Here is a 25,825-nt window from a genome sequence, read left to right as displayed (position 1 = left end):
TGGAAGAATAAAAGGAAGGGAGGGAGGAGGGGAGGGAGGGAGGGAGGGAGGAAGGAAGGAAGGAAGGAAGGAAGGAAGGAAGGAAGGAAGGAAGGACAGAAGAGAGAAGGGATGGATAACTCTTTTTTGAGAACAGTGAGCATAGCTCCGTGATACAAAGTGTGCTTAGCATACCTAAGTTCAATTCCCAGAAGAACAAAAACCAAAAACAAGACAAAACAAAACAAACAAACAAACAAACAATCAAAAACACCTGACACTACAAAAATTGTATTCTTTGAAAAACAAAATGTCTATATGTTCCTGGGAGGAATTACTGGAAGGAGGACAGAAGTTCTCTGTACAACTTATGAAATTTTACATGCTTTTCTTATTCATCACTATGATTACTTTTAGAATCAGCAAAAAAAAAAAAAAAAAAAAAAAAAAAAAAAAATTGGTCTCCAAAGTCCAACATTTACATCAAAGTAAACCTATTTCTTCCTTTTAAAAAAATTAAAAACTCTGCAAACTTGTATCTATATTACAGTGAGTCGTATTTGTGTGTCTTTATGCCTTTGTTGATGATTAAAGTAATAAAACCAGCTTATTTTACCCGTAATAAGGAACTGACAATCTCAGCTATTTTTTTTCATCTCTCTTTCTAAAAGTAATATCGAATGTCTGACACACAGTTTAGGGATCATAACATGAATTATTAGAATTCATTCCCAACGCCCAGACTCATTTAAAATCGCTGCTGTCTGCAGTGCAATAAACGTGATGGATGGCCTTCCGCAGCCGCGTGCAGCCGCTCCTCCATGCGTGGAGAGACCTCTTTGTATGACTGCAGGAGCGCATTTCCCGAACATTCTGCAAGTGTTTCCAGTGAGCACTGCTTTGGAGTCTCCTGTTCACAGTTATTTAAGAATAGCCTGTTATTTTCCAATTACTACGGATCAATTTAGATTGTCTTTAAGGAAAAGAACCTTGTCAAAGATTGACGATTTTCGTAGGAGTGAAAATGTGCACACAGCCCTCACCCCTTCCGTTGCTTTCTAGGTTCTCTGTCACTTGGAGCTAGAAGGAAAACTTCTACAGAAGAAACCGTAAGAGTGTCAAACTAAACAGGACAGCACCAGAAATCTCAAGTTCCTCTCAATGTTATTTTTGAGGAATAAATATTTACATCAATTTCCAGATGAACTAAATGGGAAATTCTAGTGTGCCCCAAACTCTCTCCAGCAACGCTGACTCTCTTCTCTACCCTCCGTTGCTCTGCCATTGGACTCTACACCAAGCCTTGGTTTTTGGAAGCACATTTTGAGAACTGTGTCCTGTCCTGAGAATCAGTTACAATACACCTGTGTGCAGTATGGGGCCAATGCAACATTAAAAACAGTAATACAAGCAGTATTTTAAGAGACATCTAATTTTCACATAGGCATTCCTCTCATGTGTAACACTATAATTATATAAATATTTACAAAGGAAAACAATCTTTAGAAAGACCTGCCCAGGCTAGGTGGTAGTGGAGCATTCACTTAATCCCAGCAGTTGGGAGACAGAGGCAGGCAGATCTCTGTGAGTTCCAGTACAGACAGGATTTCACAGAGAAACTAGTCTGGGGGGAAAACAAAACAAAACAAGACAAAAAACAAAAACAAAACAAAACAAAAACAGAGAGGGGTCCTTGCTAGAACACATTTTTAAAGACAGTTTCACTGTGTCACCCTGGACTGCATGGAACTCTCTATGTAGTCCAGGTTGGCTTTGAACTCTCAGAGATGTACCTGTCTCTGCCTCCTGAGTGCTGAGATTAAAGGCACGTAGCATTCCTACCCTATATATCATTATATGTGTAAATATCCAGTATTACATAATATATACACAGGCACACACAGACACACACAGGCACACACAGACACACACAGACACACACATACACATATGTCAGAGTAGAAACCCTGTATGATGACGAGACAGGCTGAGGCCAGGAACTTAATGTATCAGGGCTGCTTGGCAAAGACAGATCCCCTTTGCTGAGCACTTCTGCTGTAACTCTAGAGCAACAGAAAAGACACAGATGCAACCTTCCTCATTTGCACAACAGTACAATTAACCAGAATCAAAACTTAACCTTTGTATTTAACTAATAATCGTAATTAAACAGTATTTGTATTTAACTTATAAGGGGAAGGGGGGCAATACTATGATTATTTCCAAAGTCCTATTGTAACCACTTAAATATAAATAAGATAGTCCATAAAGTACAAATAATTGTAAATGCAGGGAAAACAGAATCAATTTAGTTTTACAATATGTAGATTTGGGTTGTTTTACTTATATGTTTCTTTCATCTGTTGCCTTCAGCCCATTAGGTCAAATTGCGTTCTTGATTATTTAATTTTAGGACTATTAATCCTATTATATGTGACATGTAAATGTTGTGTCAGATACAGAAAAGGTAGAACAAAGAAAAAGATCTTATCTGGGTCACAATGGCTAATAGTTTTGATATGATCCTAGCTACAAGGGACCTTATAATAATAAATAAATATCATGGGTCATAATACATAAAAATACACAAAATGTGATTTTTGACCAACAGGGAACTGTGAACAAAAACTCCTGGAAAGAAGTTGTGTCTGCAGAGACTGGCTGACCAATGAGAATTTCAGAACTGTGCAGAGTGGAAAGTCTGAGGCTAGTTACCTTATCTGGGTCTGGATAGAGCCCTCCGGAATAGTCATTACTTGCCCATCTCTGTGTCCAAACTAATATCTTGTGTCTAATAGATTAAAAAAGCCTTTTGGAATCTATTAATTTAGACCCTCTTAGCTTCCACCAATGCAAGAGCTAAGAATGCTGTCAGATAGGGGGTGAAGTCTATAGAAAAGCTTCTTGGGCATGCTGTAGGCCACCTCTTTCATGTACCCACCTATGTATTTTTGTTGTTGCTTTTGGTTTTTGAGAGAGGATTTCTCTGTGTAGCCCTGACTAGCCTGGGACTCCTAGAGATCCATGCTGGAATTAAAGGCATGCACCACCACTGCCTGGCTTCCACCAATGTATTTTAACATGCCTTGATTTATGATTTTCTTTGTTCTTTTAAACCTATAAAACTTCCTCCATGTTAGAACATGGAATTTTGGGAAGCCTAAATCTTTGTTCCTGGGCCATGGTCATTCAAGATGGCTCCAGAATAATCTATCTCTAATAATAATAATTTATAATAATAATAATAATAATCTATATTAGAGGGATTGGGGGTGGGGCATCTGGCATATAGTTCAGTGGTAGAGTTCCTTAAAACTAAATTTGTGTGCTCACGTCGGCAGCACGTATACTAAAATTGGAACGATACAGAGAAGATTAGCATGGCCCCTGCGCAAGGATGACACACAAATTCGTGAAGCGTTTCATATTTTTTATCTGACTATTAAAATGTTTATAAGGTTTATTTTTACCAAAGATACAATTCATTATGATAAAGTTGCAGAATAAACGTCATTTTATAACAACAACAAAAAAAAAAAAAAAAAAAAAAAAAACCCAAAATTGTAATCTTTTTCCCCTCCAGAGCTTTCCTTTGAATACTCATGTTTATTATTGGTAATCTCATTGTTAAAAATAGGTCCCACATGTGTTGTGTAGAGTTTCCAAGACCATAATGTAACTAACAAAAGATATGTATTAAATAGCCTTTGTTGGAGAGCTGGCAGAAGAACTGGAGGAGCAGAGGGGGATTGCAATCCCATAGGAGGAACAACATCAGCTGGTCGGACCACCCAGTGCTCTCAGGGACTAGACCACCAACCAAGGAGTATATAGGGAGGGATCCACGGCTCAAGATACATATGTAGCAGAGGATGACCTTGTCTGACCTCAATGGGAGAGGAAGCCCTTGGTCCTGTGGAGGTTTGATACTGGAGAGGTGGGGCAGGAGAGGGTGGGTAGGTAGAGGAGCACCCTCATAGAACCAAAGTGGAGGGAAGAGAGGGCAGATGTGGGATGGGGGGGGGTTGTAGAGGGGTAATTGGGAAGTGTGATATCATGTGAGATGTAAATGAATGGAATGATTAATAGTAATAATAATAATAATAACAAATCATCTTTGATTAGGCAGGAGTTACATAGCTATTCTAACTTTGGGTTCCATGTTAATGAGAAGTTGTTACAGGTAGCCCAGCAGAGATGACCACTCAGATCCAGTTTATAGCCAATTTAAAGTCTTTATTTCAGCTGGCTGGGACCACACCCAGGTATTTGGGGACCTAGATTCAACGCTAGGTATGACTCACTTTAGAGCACAAGGTTTTGAAGGCAAAAAACAATATCCTGGCATCTCACTCTACTGCTACAGCTGTGATCCACAGAAGCAAGCAGTTTAATATAAGCTAAGATAAGCAGTTAGCTGTAGGGGGTTCTGCACAAACAGGCTAAGATGAGTTAGCTAGAACAACCTGACCTTGAGTTCCCAGAATAGAGTTTGGTAATTTTCCATAGGATTCTCCATTATGTAGCTCAAATTCTGGTAAAACCTCAAATAGCCTCAGGAAGAATACAAGATCAAGGAACCTTTGCATTGTTTCACCCTGTCATAGACTGAACAATTAAAAAAAAAAAAAAAAAACCAAAGTTTATTTAACTGGAAATACACATTCAACAAGGTTTGGGTATAGTAATTGGTTGACTAGATGTTCTGACCATAATTGTCATGGTTTGAATGAGAAATGAGCCCCATGGGTTCATGCATTTGACCACTTGATCCCTAGTTGGTAGTGCTATTTGGAGAGGTTATCGAAGTTTTAGGAGGTGGAGTCTTGCTGGAGGAAGTACATCAGGATGGGCTTTGAGAGCTGAAAGCCTCACCCTGATTCCTACTCATGCTCCCTCCTTCTATGCTTTCTGAGAGTGGATAAAACATTATCAGCCAGCTTCCTGACCCTGCTGCCAGGCCATGTCACCCACTCCCTTTCTTGTTGGACTCTTATCCCTCAGAACCATAAGCCAAATAAATCTTTTCTCCTCTAAGTTGTTCTGGTCTTTGTGTTTTACCACAACCACAGAGCAACAGAATGGAAACTAGGACAAGGCTTTTGCAGGAGCCTGTGTATATTCTCTAAGAGCAATGGTCCAGAAATCACTAATCAGTGTTTACCACCACTGTAAACGACAGTATAAGCAGTATAGATATGAGGCAATGCATACAAAATAGTATAATGAAATCAAGTGAAGTCTCATGAATGAAAGAGTGGTCAGCACAGGATTTTTCTATGTAATTGGTCAGACTCACCAATTTTAAGAAAAGAAAAACAAGTGCTAAGTCATGGCCCAAGCACTGAACAGAACTCACTCTTCATTATGATAATCATACTTTCTACAGTGTAGAAATAGAAACCACCATGTCAGGCTGCTGAGACGGCTCAGCAGGTACAGGGACCTACTAAATGCAATCTCTGGAACCCACATGATGGAAGGAGAGAACTGAATCCTACAAATTGTCCTCCGACTTCCACACATACATCATGGCACATGAGCACCTGCTCTCCACAAATTAATAATTAATTTTTAAAAAGAAATTAATTAATCTTCTTAACTTAAAAAGCAACTGAGCCATACCATATGGGAAGAAAGTGTCCATCAGGGTAAAATTAGGATGTAACTCCAGAGACAAATATAAATACTAATGGTACATGAAAAGTGCTCCCCAGCCTGTCAGTGGTAGAATGCACCTTTAATTTCAGCACTTGGAAGGCAGTGACAGGCATATCTCTGTGAGTTCAAGGCCAGCCTAGTCTATAGAGCAAATTCCAGGACACCTAAAGCTACACAGAGAAACCTGTCTCAGGAGAAAAAAAATAAGCGCTATCCAAAATGGCATCTAGTGATCTGGGTTTTGATTTTTTTTCCCCCCTCAATCTGCTTTTATATCATTATACCATTTTGATTACATGCAAGTATTAAGGTCAGTTCTAGGTTGAGGAACTAGCAATACACTAGATGCAAATAGTCAAGGAACAAGCAAGACAATAAACACAAATAGTCAAAGAACAAGCAAGGCAATAAACAAAGTCCTGTGATCACTCCCATGATGATTGTTTCTAAGGGCTTATCAGGATGACTAAAATATCTGAGCCTACTTCTCTGTCCTAGCCCAAAGTCATTTTCATGCTTTCTTTGTTCTAGCCTAAGATTTACATTCCTACCTGAAATTACTTTGTTCTATCCTACGATTTAGATTCCTGCCTGAAATTATTTCTTTGTTTGATCGGGTTTCTTAATTAACTTTCTATGCTGCTTCCAAAGCAATGAGTTTCAGGGTGACATTTGCATATATGTGTGTCATTATACATTGCCATTTCCTGTTCTCTCTTCCCCACTTTGACTAACCCCCTTCTCTCCCCAAATAATTCACTCATCTCGTTTCTTATCTCATGGACTCCATTACCTTTGTATTGCCCAAATACAAAAATCCCTTAAGATCTTTCTCCCGTCATGATCCCAAGGGATCTAAGGATCATAGTTATTTGTTGTTTGTTTTAAGAACAGAAAAGATGGTTAGGGATTGAGCTCAGTGGTAGAGTGCTTGCCTACCAACCATATGAAGCCTGTTCCATCCTTGGTGCTACACCTTGGTGGTTCAAGGTGGTAAATGTAGAAGTTAAAAGCACCAGAAGAAATAGAGGTTAAAGGTCATTCCCTGCTATATTGGGAGTGAACTTGCTTAAACATTAACGGCCTAGTCAGCCATACGTGCCTACTGACACAAAGCCTTAACCTCTGTGGGAAAGCACTAATTCAGTTAAGAACAAATGATCATAGATCTTATGGACAGGTAGCCTTGGTGGGAAAGTACTAGCTTAGATAAGAACAAATGACCAATAGATCTTATGGACAGGTACATAGTGACCTGTTCTGCTCTGCTTCTTCTGCGAACTTTTCAACCAGCCAATATCCTGTTCTTGAGAACATCTGTACTCCCCCTGAGAACACCAGTGCTCCCTAGAAACAAAGAGACCCTACGTCATCCCCCTCCCTATATCCTGCTTCTATGTGTATATAACCTGGTGTGGGGAAAATAAAAATTCGACAGCTTGATCAGACTTCTTGACTTGCTATCCTTCTTTGCATTCCCTTGTCCCCCTAGTTCTCTCTTTCAGGTCCCCTAGTCCCAGTTCACTACTCCACGGGCCAGGGCACTGCTACATAGTGATTTCCAGGCCAGTCTAGACTACATGAGATCCTACCTCATAAAAAATCAAATAAATAATAAATAGACTTAGAGAAGAAGAGATGGGGAAAAAGGAGAGAAGAGTGGAGGGGAGGGGAGAGGAGGGGGGAGAGGGAAGAGAGAGAAAAGAGAGGGAGGAACTTATAGGAAAGCAGTTATCAAAATGTCTCTGATGGACTAAAATTGCATGGGACATTGATTAGGCATCAGTCACTTACACATTTCAGATAAGATTTATAAGAAGCCAGAAAAAGCTTTTACTGGGGTTGTTAATTACCCTTATGGTGCCAGGGGGCTCTTCAGAAGCCTGCTTTATTAGGCGAAAACAGCCTAAATAACTCACATCTCAAGCTTTATGTCTCCCCATGCTAAGGAATTTTGTGACTTCATCTGCATCCTTTCTCAATTTTTAAGCTCAATAATGATTTGGAGAGTTCATGAGAAGAAGTAAGTGTGTTACTGAAAAATAAAAGAGTAGATACTCAAGTTCAAAATCCATAGAAGCCTTGGTTTGTACAGGAGAAATCCTAGAGGCACACCCAACTGCATATGAAACCTTCATGTTTCAGACAAGTCAATAAGCCACTAGAAAAATAATGGGCAAATCAATATGTAGCATTCACTTTGGCTGAACTACCATATTGGAAAACAAAAAGATAATACCATTTCTAGTTCACGTAAGAGTCAAACCTCAGAGCAAATATGAACTTAGTTATGAAAAAATATTCAAAACTTGCAGGGAAAAATGTAAGATAATAACTTCGGAATAATGATGAATTTAACAATAGAAATTTAAACCAGAAATTATAAAGAGTTTATAAATTGGTTAATATCAAGATTTTAACTTTCAAAGAGAGCACAATAGCACATACCTGTCATCTGAGAACTTGGGAGGTAGAATCAGGAGGTCAGGGTCATGCTTGGGCAACTTTTGAAGAACCAGTTCTCCCCTACCTCCCCATATATGTCCAGGGAATCAAAGTTCTGCTTATCAGACTTGGCAGCAAGCCCCTTGACCCATTAAGCCATGACTCCTGCAAGGCCCATAAATTTCCTTTGCAATTTACTATTTTCAGTGGCATATTTGTGCTATCAAAGTATGGGGCAGCACTCAGAGATGCTTTGATGAGCTTGCCAGTAACATGAAAAATACATTGACAGTATTCAGTGAAACAGGACTAAACATTTAATATGTACATTTATTGCGTCCTCACTTACATAAAAACTGTAAGTATCAAGAACAGAAAGCAGAACCAACTAAAAGTAGTTTTTCTTATCTCTTTGTGATAATGACTCTCCAGTCTAGATATGCCTCTGCACTTTCTATTTTCCGGCTTTTCTAAATTTCTATTTTGTAAAAGACATATTAAAATTAGAAAACAGGTTATCTTTAAGTTAAAAACGTTTTGTTTGGGGGTCAGGAGTAGAACTTGGTAATAAGAGCATACAATAAGCTAACACAAGGCTCAGGGTTCACTCCCAGCATCAAAAAAAAAAAAAAAAAAAAAAAAAAAAAAAAAAAAAAAAAAAAAACAGAGATGAGTATATAAAAAGATAGACTACACAAATGTTTGTTCTGCTTTTTATGTATGGTGGCTCACCCCAACACCCTTGGTACTTGGCCAGCTACTGCAGAGTGAAACCCTGTCTCAAAATTAAAACCAAAACAAAACCAGAAAACAAGTTGTCTGAGGTTTTTTGTTTTGTTTTCTGTTCCTTTTCAAGTATAAATATAAAGTAACTGAAAGATCTGGTTCTGCAGCCACCAGAGAGCCTAACTCAGAGACAGAAGGGGACTTAAGGGAAGATTTTCTTAGCTGGGTGTTGAAACAGAAGCAGGTGGATCTCTGTAAGTTGAAGGCCAGCCTGATCTACATAGCAGGTTCTAGGTCAGCCAGATCTAGACAGTGAGACCTTGTCTCAAAAAAAAAAAAAAAAAAAAAAAAAAAAAAGGTTCACTTAATGTTATTAGACCCCACTCCATCGTCTCACTGCTTAGAAAACCATAGTGGAGATTGGGTTTATTTAAGGGCCAGCACCCCGAGAGATGAGAAGAGTTATCACCCTTGCCAAAGAACATCTTAAGGACCCGAGCTACAGCTAAGGGCTTTTTCAGGGATGGAAGGGTTATAAGGAGAGAACGGGCAGGCAGGGCTTTTCATCATACACAGTACATGTCTTATCTTTTCCCTTCACCTCCGAACACAGGTTACAGTTGACTGTATCCTCCTGTGATTTGTTCCTCTATTTTCTTTAGACAAACATATTACTTTTTGACAAAATTAGCCTCACGTCAGTTCACTTGTTTTGTGTTAGGTGTACAAGATTAAAGACTAAGGAGAGAACTGGACATGATGGTGGGTGCTTGCAACGCCAGCATGTACACAGTAGAGACAAGTGGATTATGAGTTCAAAGCCAGCCTCTTCTTCATAGCATGAATATCTGTATGGAACAAGCTCTCAAAAATACAAAAGGGCTTAAGGAAGGGTGTCACACATCTGACACGTACCACATGTTCCATTTCATAATCTAAATAAAGATTATTTAGTAGCTACCATCTTAATCATTTAGTTACGGCTTTCCTTTAGAATTGGAAGAGGAAGGAAGAGTCTGCCAAGAACAGCTCTCCAAGGAGAGGGCCCTGTTACCTTAGCAACAAGCCAACATACAAGAGATTGGAGACGGACACCTGTGACTATCCCTCCTGAAGCCCTTGAGAGCTTTATACAGTCTCTTGTAGCAATGTTATTGTAGTCTCAGACAAGTGGGAGCCAGGGTGGTTCATTACTCTGAGAAGATGGATAGTATATACATCTTATCTTGGTAAGAAGTCATCAAACATCTTCGACTTGTGAGTCTAAGAACAATATGATCATTTAGAGATCTGTAGGTCTGTTCATCTGGCTTCCACTGTGGCAGGAGAGTGGGTCAAAGAGTGGGGCATTGTGATTAGTACATAAAAGAAGCCAGTTGGTAAAAACACTGGAAATTCTTCCACATCAAGTCTGAGAACCCCATGCATTGACTAAGTGCATGATATGTAAATGATCCAAAAGCCCCAGATGAGAGGTAAGTATATAAAAATCTAAGACCTTTGTACAATATGTGCTATTGAGTCCTTTAACTTTCTCCATCTCTGGCCCATTTCCACCCTCAAACGTGCCTTATTCCCTTAATAAACTGTCTGTTCTTCTGTTATTACCCATATGTCACTGTCTAAGTCTTTTGTCCAGGGACACAAGAACCTGGAAATCATAACCAGTGTCCTCTAGACCCTGACACCTGCCTTTAACACGTATTGAAGCATCTGCATCTTCTTAACAATTAACTTTCAACATTTATTTGTTTGTTTATTTTTTGAAACAGGGTCTGTGGTAACCCAAACCAGTCTTGAACTCACTACATGGATGGGGATGGCTTTGAGCTCCCCGCTAACCTTCCAAGCCTTCACCTCCCAAGTGCTACAATTACAGGTGTGAGCCACCATGTCCAGTGTCTGCTATACTGGGGCTCCAATTCAGGGCTTCATTGTGCCAGGAACAAGCACTCTGCCAACTGAGCTACATCCTCAGCCCTACAATTTTCCTTCCAATATTCTTTTAGAAATTACCAGTGCACAGAGACAGGGTTAGCCACTAAGATGTGGAGCAAGGTGTGGGGAGAAAACAACTCATAAAGTGAGAAGAAGAAAGGCAGAAGCAAGAGAAACTCCCAATCCAGGCTGTGGCTTTAGCATTTCACTTGGTTTTTTGTTTGTTTGTTTGTTTTGTTTTTGTTTTCTGTTGCGTGCAAATAACATAAGAATTTCAGTCAACTTCCAGTTCATATTTTAGACCAGTCTTTACCTGTGATTTGGAAACAAAGCTTTTCAAACCAGTGAGAATGGAAGGCATAGTATCAGCCACTGTACATGTTTGTGTAATTTCAAATCTTGAACCAGTTTACCACCTGGTAGAGAGAGCCAAAGCCCAGCAATCTTCCTACCTTTCAATATGAGTAATGGCCATCTGTTGGGCCCTTGGGAGGACCCAGCTCAATGAGTCTGACTGCCTGGGTTTGCATAACAAAGAAGTCCTTGAAACCCAATACCACTGAAATCAGCTCCCCAGCTGGTAAAGTAATCTGCAAACAACTGTCAGATCATCCCTCTCCAAAACAATACTGCTTCTGAAATAAAAATCAAAGTGAAGTTGGAAGTCTGTCTCTTGACTTGGGGATGTACTCAGGTGGGAGATGGTGTATGGAGCATGCACAAGGGACAGGTCCCAGCCATAGCACTTCATAACCCACGTGCAGGTGAGCATCTGTTAGCTCAGCACTTCAGAGGTACTGACAAGGAGATCAGAACTTCCAGGTCATTGTGGGCTAAATAAGGGGTTTAAGGATGCAGAGGGCTACACGGAAACCCTGTCTAAAAAAAAAAAAAAAAAAAAAAAAAAAAACTAAACAAAGAGAAAAGCACAAACTTCAATCAGGTTTATGTTTTTGGTTTGGTTTTTTTTTTGTTTGTTTGTTTGTTTTTTTATCTTGAGACAGGGTCTTATGTGGCCAACTGTTTTAATGTTTTCCTTAAAACTTTCCAAACAGGAATCCACTCTAGAGAGAAAGACAAAACAACAAACATTGCAAACATCTGTCTAATTTGGGAATCCTAAGCTAGTTTACTGCCTGGTAGGGAGAATCTGAAAGAAATAGAACGAACGCTGTGTTCGCTTTTCCAGAATGTTCAAGTTTGAAACCTGAAGTGTAAAGAGTTAATAATATTCTGCCTTCATAGCTCATCAGCACCCCATATCCACGAAAGTCTTGCTTTTCTTCTGTTTGTTACATTTTTCTTTTTCAGTTTTAAAACCAAACTCAATTTCCATTCATCTCCTTCCTCCCATTCTAGCATGTTTGATAAATGTTCCTGAATGTGTCTTATGAATGACTAGTCCCCTCCTTTCTTGGGAGTTATTGTGCTATTACTGCCTTTGGAAACAGTAAACTCAAAATCTTCTGCACTTGGAAAAAATAAGCGATCCATATGGTATTGTGGAGGGTTTGTGCAGGAATGAAGAGGCATCAAGAATAGCACATGAGGAGCAGAGAAGTTGGGGGTGGGTGGTGGATGGGTAAAGGTACTTGCTGTCAAGCTCCATGGTCTGAGTTCAATACCAGGAAATCACCACAGAAGAAAAAGACGTACTCCTGAAAGTTGTCCTCTGAACTTCACACACATGCATACATGTACCTGGGCGCATGTGCACACACTTATTATTATCATTTCAATTTTTAAAACCATTAGTATATGAAACTGGGTATAATAGTACAGACCTTTAATCCCCACACTCAGAAGGCAGAGGCAGGTAGATCTCTGTGAGTTCGAGACCAGTCTTGTCTAAAACACGAGTTCCAGGACAGCCAGGGCTGTTACATGCTGAAACCTCTCAGAAAATCAATTAAAAAAAAAAAAAAAAAAAAAAAAAAAAAAACCATATGAAACAAACCAAAAAAAAAAAAAAAAAAAAAAGACTGGAAACCCCTCCTACAAGGTAACTGTCACAAGGCAGAGCATCTGAGAGAAACACCACATGATCTCTTCAAAGAAAGTGCTTCCATAAGGTTCAGAAGTCTGGTGGTCCAAAGCTCTCTAGTCCCTTCCATTCTCAGGAGGGCTTTCCCTTTCTTAATAAATGATCTCTACTTCCATGGCTGTCTATGGCGCCCTGGTCCAATTCCTTGCTCTAAGATACAAGAATCTGGAACTTTCACTGTGTACTTTCTAGACTCCCTCCATGACTTGCTTATCACAATAAGAAAGACTGTGCAAACGGTGTTACTGAGATCCCTGGAAACAAGTGGGCCATGGGAAGGCTCTGCTCAGTCTGGGGGAAATTGCAGAGATTGCCAAGGCAATGTGTTAATCCCACAGGGCAAGAATAAGACCACTACCACAATTTTTGAGCCAAATTTGAAGCAAGCTTTATTAAATGCTGGCTGGATGATGAACATTGGCCAGGTCTATACCCTGGATTCCCAGAGAATAGTCCCGAATTACATAAGACAGGGGCTTATAAAAACAAAACCTCAAGGCCACATACTTCCTGCCTTCATCCAATCAGGAACAAGCACACATCCCGATAAACTTCCTGTCTACATACTTCCCACCTATGTGTGATCAAGCACATCCTGTACAGTTGGAACAAACAACCTTGTTTACTAGAGTGAAAACATGTGGCTCGTTATCTTACATGAACAATGCCCAGCATTCCAGGAAGCCATCTGTCCTTGGGCAAGCAGGGTTTGTAAGTTAAAAGCATTTTTGTTTTATGGATCTCTTAAGTACAGTAATTAGAACTGAAAACAACGTTAGTCCTCTCCAATGGTTTATAAGAGAAGATCGAAGGCAAGCACACATGTTCAATATTTGATACTTGTCTAGTTGAGACCGGCCTGGGTGGAAGTCATGAATCCCACTCACAGTGTATGCTCTGCTACTTATTCCACGCATACATATGGGCAGATTACACAGAGTCTTTGTTTCTTTAGGTTTTTATTGTTGTTTGGTTGGTTGGTTGATTTTGAGACCTTCACACTTTGCATCCCTGGCTTGGAACTGGCTGTACAGACCAGATTGGCCTTGAACTCAGAGAACCACCTGGTAGCATGTAGTTTCTACAACCCTATGTTAAGCTCAGGGCAGATCGTGCTACCAGCCACGGCCCTGGTTCCCTTGGATCAGCAGATGAAAGACATGCACGCAGATTAGTTCATTCTAAACCAGCTTTATGGCTCAGTAGCTGATCTCTTTTGAGCCTCCCTTGGCTAGCATGCCCTTCTCTTTACTCTGCTCAACACCTCTGCATCTGCCCTCAATTTAGTTACCCGGTTACCTTCTCCTTGATTAACACTTCTAAATCTGCCCTACCTTGTTACGCTTCTAATCTCCTGCCTGCTACCTCAGGCCCAATCAGGGAAGCAGCCAATGGCCTCTCTACCCGAGATCTCACACAACTGGTAGTTCTATCTTCCTCCAAAACTTGGTGAATCCCTTTCCCCTTCCTCCATCTCCTAGCCTGCTTCCGGGAACCTGGAAGTTCCGTCTCTTACACGCAGCCATTGGCCACTGGTATCTTTATTGATTGATCAAGAACCAATTGGGGAACAGAACCTTCAGCGTTCAGGGAACAGAACCTTCAGCGTTCAGGCACAGATTCCTGATCAGCACTTCAGAACCACCCTCTCTATACCATCTGCCTCTGTGCCAGCTGTTTTTGGTTTTGATACATGGCCTTACATAGCTCAGACTGCCTTTAAATTTACTGTGTAAACTCTTTTGGACTTAAATTCTTGCTCTTCAGACTCAGCCTCTAAAGTACTCCAGTTAAAGGTACACACTGTCAAGTCCGCTTTGAATTTCTTTGCATCTAAAGATTGAAAATGACTATGCTTCTGACAATAGAAAGATTGTTATTAGGTAAACAGAAGTATAAAGGTGGGGTTGATTCTGTTTACCTGAAAAGCAGATCTCTTAAGACAGTTTTTGTTTAGCAGGGGGTTCCTTAATCTACCCCAAAGGTCAAGGACCTTGGGCAAGGGCATCTGGTTCTCCATTAATTCAAACAGCCTTCGTCAGCTCTCAAAGACCATCACCTGCTGACTGTCTTACAAAATAGGCTTGCCTTTTCAATATTTTGCTTTTCTCTGTCCCCCGAGAGATAGCTTTGGCAGTTTGATCCCCAATAGACCTTACTTTCTACCCATAAAGTGGTCCAGTTAGGTGGTTTTACTGCACCCTTGCTTACAAAGATTTTATCAAAAGGATTTTTCCATGTTCGGCAGAGTAATTATACCCTGTGTTTCAATGACTTGACTATTCTAACACATGCACACTTTATCACGTATAACTTTTTCTCTAGCCCATAAACATTTGACGCCTGTAGTTTTAATTGCCTTACGATTCATATCAAAATATCATAAACATCTTCACTCATACATACAGCTCTCCCTCCCCCCCCCCATTTTAAATAACTTCTCTGAGATAAATTGCTAGTTTTCGAATTACCAAAGTGGTCAAAGTGCCCGAACCCTTTTATGGCTCTTGATAAGCAGTCCCTAGGAGAATCTAGGACACTGTTAAATTATTTGTTGCTCCCAAGAGACATCTCTGTCAGCCCTGTGCTCTCTGCTCTGTAGGACACTTACTGGGAATAGACACAAGGACAGAAAGTACCTAGTGTTCTGATAGGTTCTGCCTCGGTTTGGGAACAGATGGCCTGCTGGTGCGATTGGAAGCATCAGATTTCACTACTGAGGATAAGGTTGCTTCAAAAGGGGCATATGTAAGCATGAAAATATGTAAGCATAGCCTCTTCCTCCTGAAGGCTCTAAAAAGAGTCTATAAATTCTCTCTGTGTAGGTAGAGGAAAGCGACAGACAGGGAGGACAGGAAGAAAGAGTGTCAGAGACATAAGCCAGAACCAGAGCACAAAGGGATTCCAGGCTTTGAGGTTTAGTTTTGTGCTACACGCTACAGAAACTCATTGAAAGCTACAAGCAAGGGAATTATGAGAGTTTATTCATGCCAAAAAGTTGCAAGTGTTTAAAAATAGAGGCTAGAGAGATGGCTTAGGCATTGAGAGCACTTGCAAAGGGCCCAGATTCTGTTCCCAGCACCCACATTCACAACCATTTGTAGCTCCACTTCCAGAGGATATGACTCTCTTCTGACCTCCACAGGGACCAGGCATACATGTGATGCACAAACATACACAAATAAAATAGAACACATATAAAATAGAACAAATCTTAAAATTAAAATAAAGGTAAGTACTGTGCTGGGCATGGTGATACACCCTCTTAATCCCAGCACTCAGAAAGCAGAAGCAGGCAGATCTCTGTGAGTTCAAAGACAGCTCAGTCTCCTGGACAGTCAGTACTCCTTAGTGAGAACCTATCTCACACAACAAATGGAAAGGTAAGGGCTGGAAGAGAGGTTGCAAAGAAGAAGAAATGCAAAGAGTAAGAAAATTCTACATTACACAAGACTCTTGGATGAAGGGTTTTGAGTAGGGGAATAGTAAGTTTTGACTGAATGGTTAAACTTTACTCTAGCTAGTGGGATAGGTGAGAAGCCAGAGACGTGAAGAAACGATAGTGGGAAACCAGGCAGTATTTGCTAAGGGTTAGACGGAGGGTTGAAGGAAAACTGAAGTGGCAAGACTATCTCAAGGTTTAGGTCAAGCCTCTGGAAGAATAACGTGGGAAATAGAGAAGAGAAGGGAGCCTAGACTGAAGCAGGGCTTTGTAGGGGAGATAGTGGGTAAAGGTTAGAAATATTGAGTTGATGTCTCACAAACAAGCGAGGGGTCCAACAGGACCTGAGTCTAGAGGTGGGAAGAGGAATCTAGGTACTAATTATTAATCTGGCAATTGCCAAATATTGTAGTAACTTCTTTTGTTTCTACGCCTGACAGAAAGGAACTTGACAAAGGGAGGGCTTATTACAGCTTACCATTTAAGAGCACAGTCCATCAGTATGGGGAGGACACTGGTGCAGGGGGCAGCTGGTCACAATGCATCTACAGTCAAGAGACAGAGACTTTCGGGTGCCGGCCCTTCACTTGCTTTCTCCTTTCTTTTATTTTTATTCAGTTCAGGTCCTTAGTCCATGTAGATAGACTCCCACTCAGGGTAGGTCTTTCCTCCTCAATTAAACCTCTGAAAACATCCTCACAGTCATGTGTACAGATTTATGATTACAAATCCAGTCAAGTTGACAATGGAAAATTATCACATCAGCCTGATGACATTTAAACCATTTGAGCCAATGAACTTACCGAGAAAGATGCTACAGAGTCTAAGTCATGGAAAACAAGAGAAGCAAGGACCCAGGGCCTCAAAGAGCTTGCCACACCCACAATAAAGCAGCGATCCCTGGTAGCCATTTGGTTCAATGTCAGCCTACTCTCAACCACTCCAGGTTGATTTAGCCCACAAATGGACGGAGGACAATCCTTGAGTCCAAGTGGAGCCACCTGTGATCCCCATAACAGGGTCAGGAAGATAGGTTAGGAGGTAAAGATGCATCCCTTACAAGCCTGATGCCCTGAGTTTGATATGTGGATCAAAGGTAGAAGGCGAAAACTGATTCCCAAAGCTTGTCCTCTGACCCCTACACATGAGGCATGCATGGCAGGTCTCCAATGAGCTTGAGACAGGAGAGGAAGAAGGGGGAATTATAAAGGCATAAGAAGGAAAAAAAAAAAAAAAACCTTTACCCAGGAATCTGGCTTGGCTTTCCCTCTAATAGGCAGGAAACTTAGACATTACTGCTTAAGCCAAGATTTCCTACGAAGATAATTGTCTCATTGGAGGCCTGCCATGGTGCATGTGCGGAGGTCAACTTCCAGAGTCAGTGTTTTTCTGAAGATACATTAAACTAAAGATGTCAAAGGCAATAAACAAACTGTTCTTACTTAGGGGCAAAATGATCTATGACTTAGACTTTTTAACATTGCCCTTTAATTTCTAAATCTGCACAGTACCCCTCATAAATACACATTACGACTTTATCTACAAAAGAAAACTCTTCAACCTTGAAATCCCGTGCAAAGCAATGAATTTAGAAATTCTCAACATCATACCTCAAACTGTTGTGGAAAATAAAAGGGTGGGGGGTGGTGTCTATGGGACTCTCCTTTGAGAAAACCATAATCCCTGGATACCTTCTCCCCTTTACCCTCATGCTTAAAACTTACATTGTAATTTCTTTTGGCCAACACCAGCTCAGCTACCTATCGTATCATTTTGAAATTCATTTTGAAATTGGTTCATTCTGAAGTTTCATTTTGAAACCAAGGATCCTGGATTTGCTTGACACGGGGTCCCCAAAAAAGTGCCTCAGGTGCTATGGGTGTTAGTGGGTTGCCATGCCTCTGTCCCTGCTACAACTGACTCACTGGAGTTCTTATTCTTCTTGAAATACTTTCCTACTTAGTCTTTTTGGATAAAATACAATGTTCTTTTATTCGATGTGTACCACAGCCCAACTTCTTAAACTGGGCATCATGACCCTGCATGGCATTAGATCACTGGGTGTGGACATTGAGGAGAATATAGCAATACTAGAAGGTTTCTGAATGTGCAACAAGCCCCAAATGGATGAAACATCAAAGGTGGCTGTGTGATGGTGGTGAATACCTTTAATCCAAGCACTCGGGAGGCAGAGGCAGGCAGATCTCTGAGTTTGAGGCCAGCCTGGTCTACAGAATGAGTTCTAGGACAGCCAGGGCAACACAAAGAAACTCTGTCTTGAAGAACTAATTAATTAATTAATTAATTAATTAAAAGTAACAAGGAGAAGAAAGAGGAGAGAAAAAAGAAAGAAGAAAGAGAGAGAAAAGGAAGGAAGAAAGGAAGGAAGGAAGAAGGGAGAGAGGGAGAGAGGGAGGGAGGGAGGGAGGAAGGGAGGGAGGGAGGGAGGGAGGGAGGGAAAGAAGGAAGGAAGGAAGGAAAATATCAAAGGTGTGATAACTTTATGGTTTCTATTAGCCTTTGGCCAGGTTGTACCACATGACCTCACTGCAGCCTTGATTCTGAATGTACAGATTACTAGCTTTGCACTGTACATGTGGTCACACTGCAAAAGGCCTACAGATACTGCCTGGAACATCTGTTTCTATAAAGGCAAAATAAAATAAAAGATTTAAACAATTTTAGGTTGCCATTTCTTAGCATATATTAAGTTAACATATCATTAGATTGGATTATGTTAAGGTGTTTGATTTTTTAAAAAATCGATATTTGAGCTGCTGATGTGAAATTAAAACAGGAAGACTTTTGACTTGGAACTAGAATAGAATTTCCAACAATTCTATTCTAAACTGGCTTTAAACAAATATCTGCCATTTTGTATTCCACTGTGTATGAGAAATAGCATCCTCAGTACTGACAGCTACAAAATATTAATCAATTCTGACATATACTGAAGATATCATTTATCCTGCAATATCAAATTCAGCCAAGATTTTAAAATTTATGTAAAAATAGCAAGGCATGGTGGCATACCTCTTTAATCCTAGTACTTAGGAGGTTGAGGCCAACAGAGCTCCTTGCCTCTGACCTACATTTACCAGCCTGGTCTACGTTTGGGAGTTCTAGGCCAGGCAGAACTACACAATGAACATGTCTCAAAATAGAATAAAATAAAAGTGAAACCTCCAAAACCATATCCAGCTCATTAGTATACAAATGATCCTTTCTTTAATAAATGGTCAAATTATATATGTATCAAAGAATTATCCTTTTTTAAAAAAATTATTTTTCTTTTATGTTCATTTGTGTTTTGCCTGCATGTATGTCTGTGTGAGGGCATCAGAGTCCCTGGATCTGGAGTTACAGACAGGCGTGAGCTGTCATGTAGGTGCTGGGAATTGAACCCAGGTCCTCTGGAAGAGCAGCCAGTACTCTTGATTTTTTTTGTTTTGTTTTTTGTTTTTTGTTTTTTGAGACAGGGTTTCTCTGTGTAGCCCTGGCTGTCCTGGAACTCACTCTGTAGACCAGGCTGGCCTCGAACTCAGAAATCTGTCTGCCTCTGCCTCCCAAGTGCTGGGATTAAAGGCATGCACCACCACCGCCCCGCACAGCCAGTGCTCTTAACCACTGAGTCATCTCTCCAGCCCTCAAAGAGTTATTTTAAAGTAAACTTCTTTATAATTTATTGTCAGTACATCAACATGTACTGATGTTTGTGTACCTGAGTTCACATAAGAATTTCTCAAGCAAAATGAAGTCCTCAGTGGAAAAGTTTAAGAGGTCCTCTTCTAAAGGAGGTCTTGTGTAACCTTCCAGATGCCTTGAGATTCCTAGCATTCTACTCATAGGGGCATTTCTTACCTCCTATTTCAAGAATTCCTTCACTGGGGAGACTTAAAGTCTATCCTCTCTTCATAGGAACTCGATGACAAACCAAAGCACAATTCCATCAAACCTCCCACTGGGAAACAAGTGAGTGTATTAAACTTATGTATAGAACATAGATGAGTGGTTACTGGAAAAATGTGGGTGACCCCCGAGAAGTTGCATGAAATAATCTATACCCAGCATGGAGAGTGGCTTCCCAGTGGCTACATAGATAGAGCTTCCTCACTCAGCCTTCTCCAGCCTGTGTGCCCCAGTACTTTCCAGAGAGCCAAACCCCTGAGCAATTAGGCAAGAAATAAATACAGATGGCCAAGAGGAATGGCTGAAAATTCAGATACGGGGCTAAGAATTCTACCTAACCGCTCCTTCTACAAAGGTCCTTCAATAATTCATAAGCTAAATCTCATGATGGACTCTTGTACGTCGACACTGATCTCGTGAAGATGGCTGCTATTTTGCTTCAAGGACCACATTCTACAACACGAGGTCATTTGTCTCCATTTAGCGTCTCTCCTTAGGACCCAAGAGCTCCTGTAAGGTTTACGCTATCATCTCATGTTCTGGCTCCTCTGGGAGCTGAGGGGCTGCTAAAAGAAAGACTGAATAAATGAATTCAGATTACTGATACAAATCATTAGTTAAACCAGCAGCTAGCAAACTGTGAATTGATTCAAGCTCTGAGACTAAAAAACAAAAAACTCTTTGGCGGGCGGCGGGGGTGGGGGGTGGGGGGGTGGGGGGGGCGGGGGGGGCTGGGGGGGCGGCGGGCGTGTTGGGGATTATAGTTTAGCAGACACAGATTCAGACATCAGTGAATAAGTGTGACAAAGGAGACAAACAATGTCAGGGTTCAGATAGTCCCAAAGTACTAATTCATTGCGAAAATTCTTTCTTTAAAAGGAGACTTCTGTGGGGGTTAAAAAAATAACAGGGGTAGGAAATCAAGTAGAAATGGTATGTTTCCAATGCCAACATGCCTCAGATAGGCAGATGTTTACCAGGCACTAGGTCCTGGCCCCAGTGTTACCCCTTTCCCTAAAGTCTTTAGGTTATCTTAGAGCGGAAAATTACAGTCGGTTCTAGGCTGAGGTCAGTATCATGAAATACCAGGGAGGGACTCTCCACCCCCAGGATATACATTACATGAGGCTCAGTGTCCTTGGAATGTGGAAGAAAACAAAAATGTTAACTGAAGAAATAAGATTGAAGTATTTAGGCTGGAGAACAGACCAGGGAAGACCAAGCTACTCAGCCTATGGGAAGAGGGAGCAGGGGTTTGCAATTAGGGCTATAAAAACAAATGTCTGGCCACCTTGCATGATGGTAAAATAAATTCTGCTTCAGCTACTCTGAGTCTTTGGTGCTCCTTATTAAGTAGTTTTAAAAAGACAAAACAACTATTTTAATATATTTGATTAACAGGAGCTTTTAAATTTTTATTTACTTTACTTAATTTACTTATTTTTGAGACAGTGTCTCTCAATATAGCCCTGATTGTCTTGGAATTCACTATGTAAACCAGGCTGGCCTCAAAGATCCACCTGCCCCTGCCTCCCAAGTGCTGGGATTAAAGGTGTATGCTGCTACTACCATGCCTGGCAGCTTTTTTATGTAATGTAGTTTAGATTGACAATTTAATGGTTCGCGTTTACTGCTTCCTATTTAAGAGTGTTTTCCTGGTACTGAGGTCATAAAGATTTACAGCTATACTTTTATTTTCAGGATTAGTCGGAGGAGGGGTCTCCTGTAGCCTAGAATAGCCTCGAACTCATAACTATGAACTATATAATAAAGGATGACCTGACCCTTCTTCCTCCATTTCCTAAGTTTTGGGATTATTGAGGTGATTACAATGCTTAACTCTGCTCATCCCATCTCCTTTCTAAAGTGCGCGCGCACTCGTGTGTGTCTGTGTGTGTGTGTGTGTGTTTACACATGCCACAGTACACGGTGGCAGTCAGAGGACAGACAACTTTCTGGAGTCAATTCTCTTCTTTCACCATAGGATCTGGGGTTTGAACTCAGGTCAGCAGGCTTTTAAAGCAAGCTTTTGCAAGCTTTTACTCACTGAACTGCCCCAAGCTTCTTATCCTGTGTGTCAGGGCCACATAACTGAATGGAAGATCATGAAAAACTTGGCAAGAGTAAAAGATCTCCTAATAAACAATTACCAGAATGGAACTCAAAACTAAACCCGTAATGAATGCAAGGACCTGGAAGATCTCCACTGTCACCACAGTGCTGCTTCTGACACACATGGACTCTGGACTGCACACACTGCCATAAGCTGCACCTCTCCAACCAAGGAACACTGCCTGATATTACCTGGCACCACAAAAATAAGCAAAACACTCGGCTGTGCAGAAATCCTTGATAAGATAACGAAATGAAAGTCTGGAACACATTTTCTCTTCTTAACGACCTAACGACCTGTCTTGGTGTTCTATGACCAGCTGCCAGGAAGACCACGGCAACTCTTATAAAAGAAAGCATTTAACCAGGGCTGTCTAACAATTTCAGAAGTTTAGCTCATTATTACGGCGGTTAGCACACTGGCTCACATAGTGCTGGTAAAGTGTCTTGGATTTCTACATCCAGATTAAGAGGCAGCAGGAAGATGGACACTCTGGACTTTGAATAGACTTTTTGAAACCTCAAATCCTATACAGAGTGACACACTTCCTAATCCTTCTAGTCCTTCTAAAATCCAACAAAGCCACACCTCCTAATCCTTCTAGTCCTTTCAAAGAGTGTCACTCCTTAGTAACCAAGAATTCAAATCTATGAGCTTTTGAGGGCCATTCTTATTCAAACCACCACACCGCCATTTCCCCTGTCTACCACAAAGGTATGAATACTGGTATGGATAGGAATGGCCTCCATAGACTTAAGTGTTTGAATACTTGGCCCAGAGGGACTGGTACTATTAGGAGATGGGGCCTTGTTGGAGGAAGTGGGTTACTGCATGGGCAGGCTTTGAGGTCTCTTATGCTCAAGCTATGCCTAGTGTGGTACACAGTTTCCTTCTGCTGCCTGAGGATCAAAATGAAGAACTCTCTCCTCCTTTTCCAGAAGCAAGTCTGCCTTCATACCACCTTGTTTCCCACTATGATGATAATGGACTAAACCTTCAAACTGCAAGCCAGCTCCAGTTAAATGTTTTCTTTATACAAGTTGCAAGGGTCATGGTGTCTCTTCACAACAATAAAGCCAGTGTGTGTGGAGTGGGACACATGAAAACTTGATTCATAGTTTATTTAGTTAAATTTGAAATTGGAACTGTGTGGTGGTTTGAACATGTTTTGAAGAATGAAAAATTATAAAAATCATTTTTATAGAATATATACATATAAAGATGCCTTTTAAGTTCTTTTAGGGACATGGAAAATTTTCTCTGAAACAAGCCAGGCCAGTTCCAGGAACTGGCTGTAAGGAGTGAAAGTCATTCAGGTGGTAAAAACACAATGACAGGACTGTGGCTTTACAGCTGGAGCTAGTGAGAATAAATAGTTGATAAATGACAAGGTAGGGCAGTGACTTGGTGAAACCACATTTTTGAGAAAATGATTGTACTGGGTAATTTCCATAGCCATTAACCTTTTAGGGTGGGTTTCTTTGGAATGTATCACTATTCTCATGTTATGTATCCTTGGCAACCTCTTACCCCCTCCCCACTCCCCTGGTTTGTGGTTTTGCTCTTTAAAAGACCCCGGTACCCATCACTCAGGGCCAAAAACCCTACTCTTGGAGCATAAGAGCTTGTCATTTTTGACCGCCGGCTCCTCCCCTAATAAACCTCTGCTGATTGCATCCAGGTATGGTTTCTTGTGATTTTTGGGTGGTCGAAATCCGGAGGCTTGAGGAAGGGTCTCCCGAGTATGGGGGTCTTCAGTTTGGCCCAGGGAGTGGCACTATTAGAAGGTGTGACCTTGTTGGAGTAGGTGTGTCTTTGTGTGTCTTTGTTGAAGGAAGAGTGTCACTGTGCAGGTGGGGTTTGAGACATCTCCTTCTAGCTGCCCATGAGACAATCTGCTCCTGGCTTACTTTTTTTTTTTTTTTTTTTTTTTTTTTTTTTTTTTGAGGCAGGGTTTCTCTGTGTAGCCCTTGGCTGTCCTGGAACTCACTCTGTAGACCAGGCTGGCCTCAAACTCAGAAATCCGCCTGCCTCTGCCTCCCAAGTGCTGGGATTAAAGGCATGCGCCACCACCGCCCGGCCTGGCTTACTTTTGATGAAGATGTAGAGCTCTCAGATCTTCCAGCACCATGTCTGCCTGCACACTGCCATGCTTCCTGCTGTGATGATAATGGACTGAACCTCTGAAAGTATAAGCCAGCCTGTGATGGTCTGAATATGCTTGGCCCAGGGAGTAGAACAATAAGGAGGTGTAACCTTATTGGAGGAAGTGTGTCATTGTGGGCATGGGCTTTGAGGCCCTCCTCGTAGCTCCCTGGAAGCCAGTCTTGTTCTGTCTGCCTTTAGATGAAGATGTAGAATTCTAAACTCCTCCAGCACCATGTCTGCACAGATGGTTAACAAAAGAAAGAGTAGTAGTTGCATTAAAGGTAGCTGTATAAGGAAATCTACAAGACAATAAAATCGAATGAGACTTTTATCAAAAAACTAGAAAATCACCTTGACCCTTGGATAAAGTGGCCTAAGGTTAAGGCTAGGGCTGCTGCTTCTTCAGGACCTTCCCAACACCCTAAATGCCCCAAATGGAGACCATAGAAAAATGTAAGGAAACATTTTTTGTTTGTTTGTTTTGGTTCAAGGCAGGTTTTCTCAGTTTAATAGTCCTAGATGCCCTTTATATTCACTTTGTAGGCCAAGCTGGCCTTGAACTCATAGAGTTCCTTGGCCTCCCAAGTGTTGGGATTAAAGATGTGGGCTACCATAACCAGCATTTCAATGAAATTTTAATGAAAAGGGGAGGGGGCATAGTAGGCTTTAGACTAGGGTGAGGCAGATGAATGGGAAAACAGAGGAAGTCTCCTAGAGTCTGTGTTTGAGTCTAAAGTATGATTACTCTAAAATATGATTGAAAGGAAGGTATTTATTTTAGATACAAGGGAGAGTACAACCATGGACATCTGGAAGAGTCCAGACAAGAAATAGAGTGTAGTATACTGAACATGACCAGCAGACTGTACTGGACCATAAGAGAAGGGAGAGAAGGGGAGAGCCAGAGAGGAAGTCAAAGAAGTTGAACACTATAAGTGAGACTTAATGGGCCATCTTAGCAGGAGCTTGAAATACTAATGCTGAGAGAAATGTGAACTATGGAAGCCCCGCTCAAGTAGTTTCATAGGGGAACAATATTAGCTACTGTACTATTGTGGTTTCCTGGCAAAGAATACGGCTGCTTTTTGCCCTTGTTCTAAGAATCTGCCTGAGGCTACACTGAAGAGCTTTGAACCAACTTCATTGGCAGAGAAGATCTCAAGACAGCCTAGTATCGACTGTGTCTTGTGATTATTAGTGATCATTACTAAGCAGATGTACAGTGAAAAACAGCAAGCATGGCCAAAAGAAATACTACACGCACAGTTTTGGAGAAAAAAGAACATCAGGAAATTTAATGTTGGGGCCTAGTCTTATAATGAAAAGGATGAGAGGATAGCCTGGCCCCTGCCTTAAACCCAGCACCGGGAGGCAGGGCAGGCAGATCTTTGAGTTTGAGGCCAGTCAGCTTGACAAAGCA

General features: G+C 41.1%; 1 non-coding gene and 1 pseudogene across 1 annotated transcript; both read left to right on the top strand.

Moving 5' to 3' along the window:
• The window catches only part of LOC117721010 (small ribosomal subunit protein eS19 pseudogene), a 148,358-nt pseudogene that overhangs the window by 29,576 nt on the left and 92,957 nt on the right, over positions 1-25,825 (top strand).
• On the top strand, positions 3,305-3,411 carry LOC117721138 (U6 spliceosomal RNA). Its single transcript, XR_004608400.1, has one exon. It is a non-coding gene; the product is annotated as a U6 spliceosomal RNA (small nuclear RNA).

The sequence above is a fragment of the Arvicanthis niloticus genome, chromosome 15 (genome assembly GCF_011762505.2).
Source record: "Arvicanthis niloticus isolate mArvNil1 chromosome 15, mArvNil1.pat.X, whole genome shotgun sequence".
In the NCBI taxonomy this organism is placed as follows: domain Eukaryota; kingdom Metazoa; phylum Chordata; class Mammalia; order Rodentia; family Muridae; genus Arvicanthis; species Arvicanthis niloticus.
Note: the sequence above shows the minus strand (reverse complement) of the source record. Positions and strands in the feature narration are given on the sequence as shown.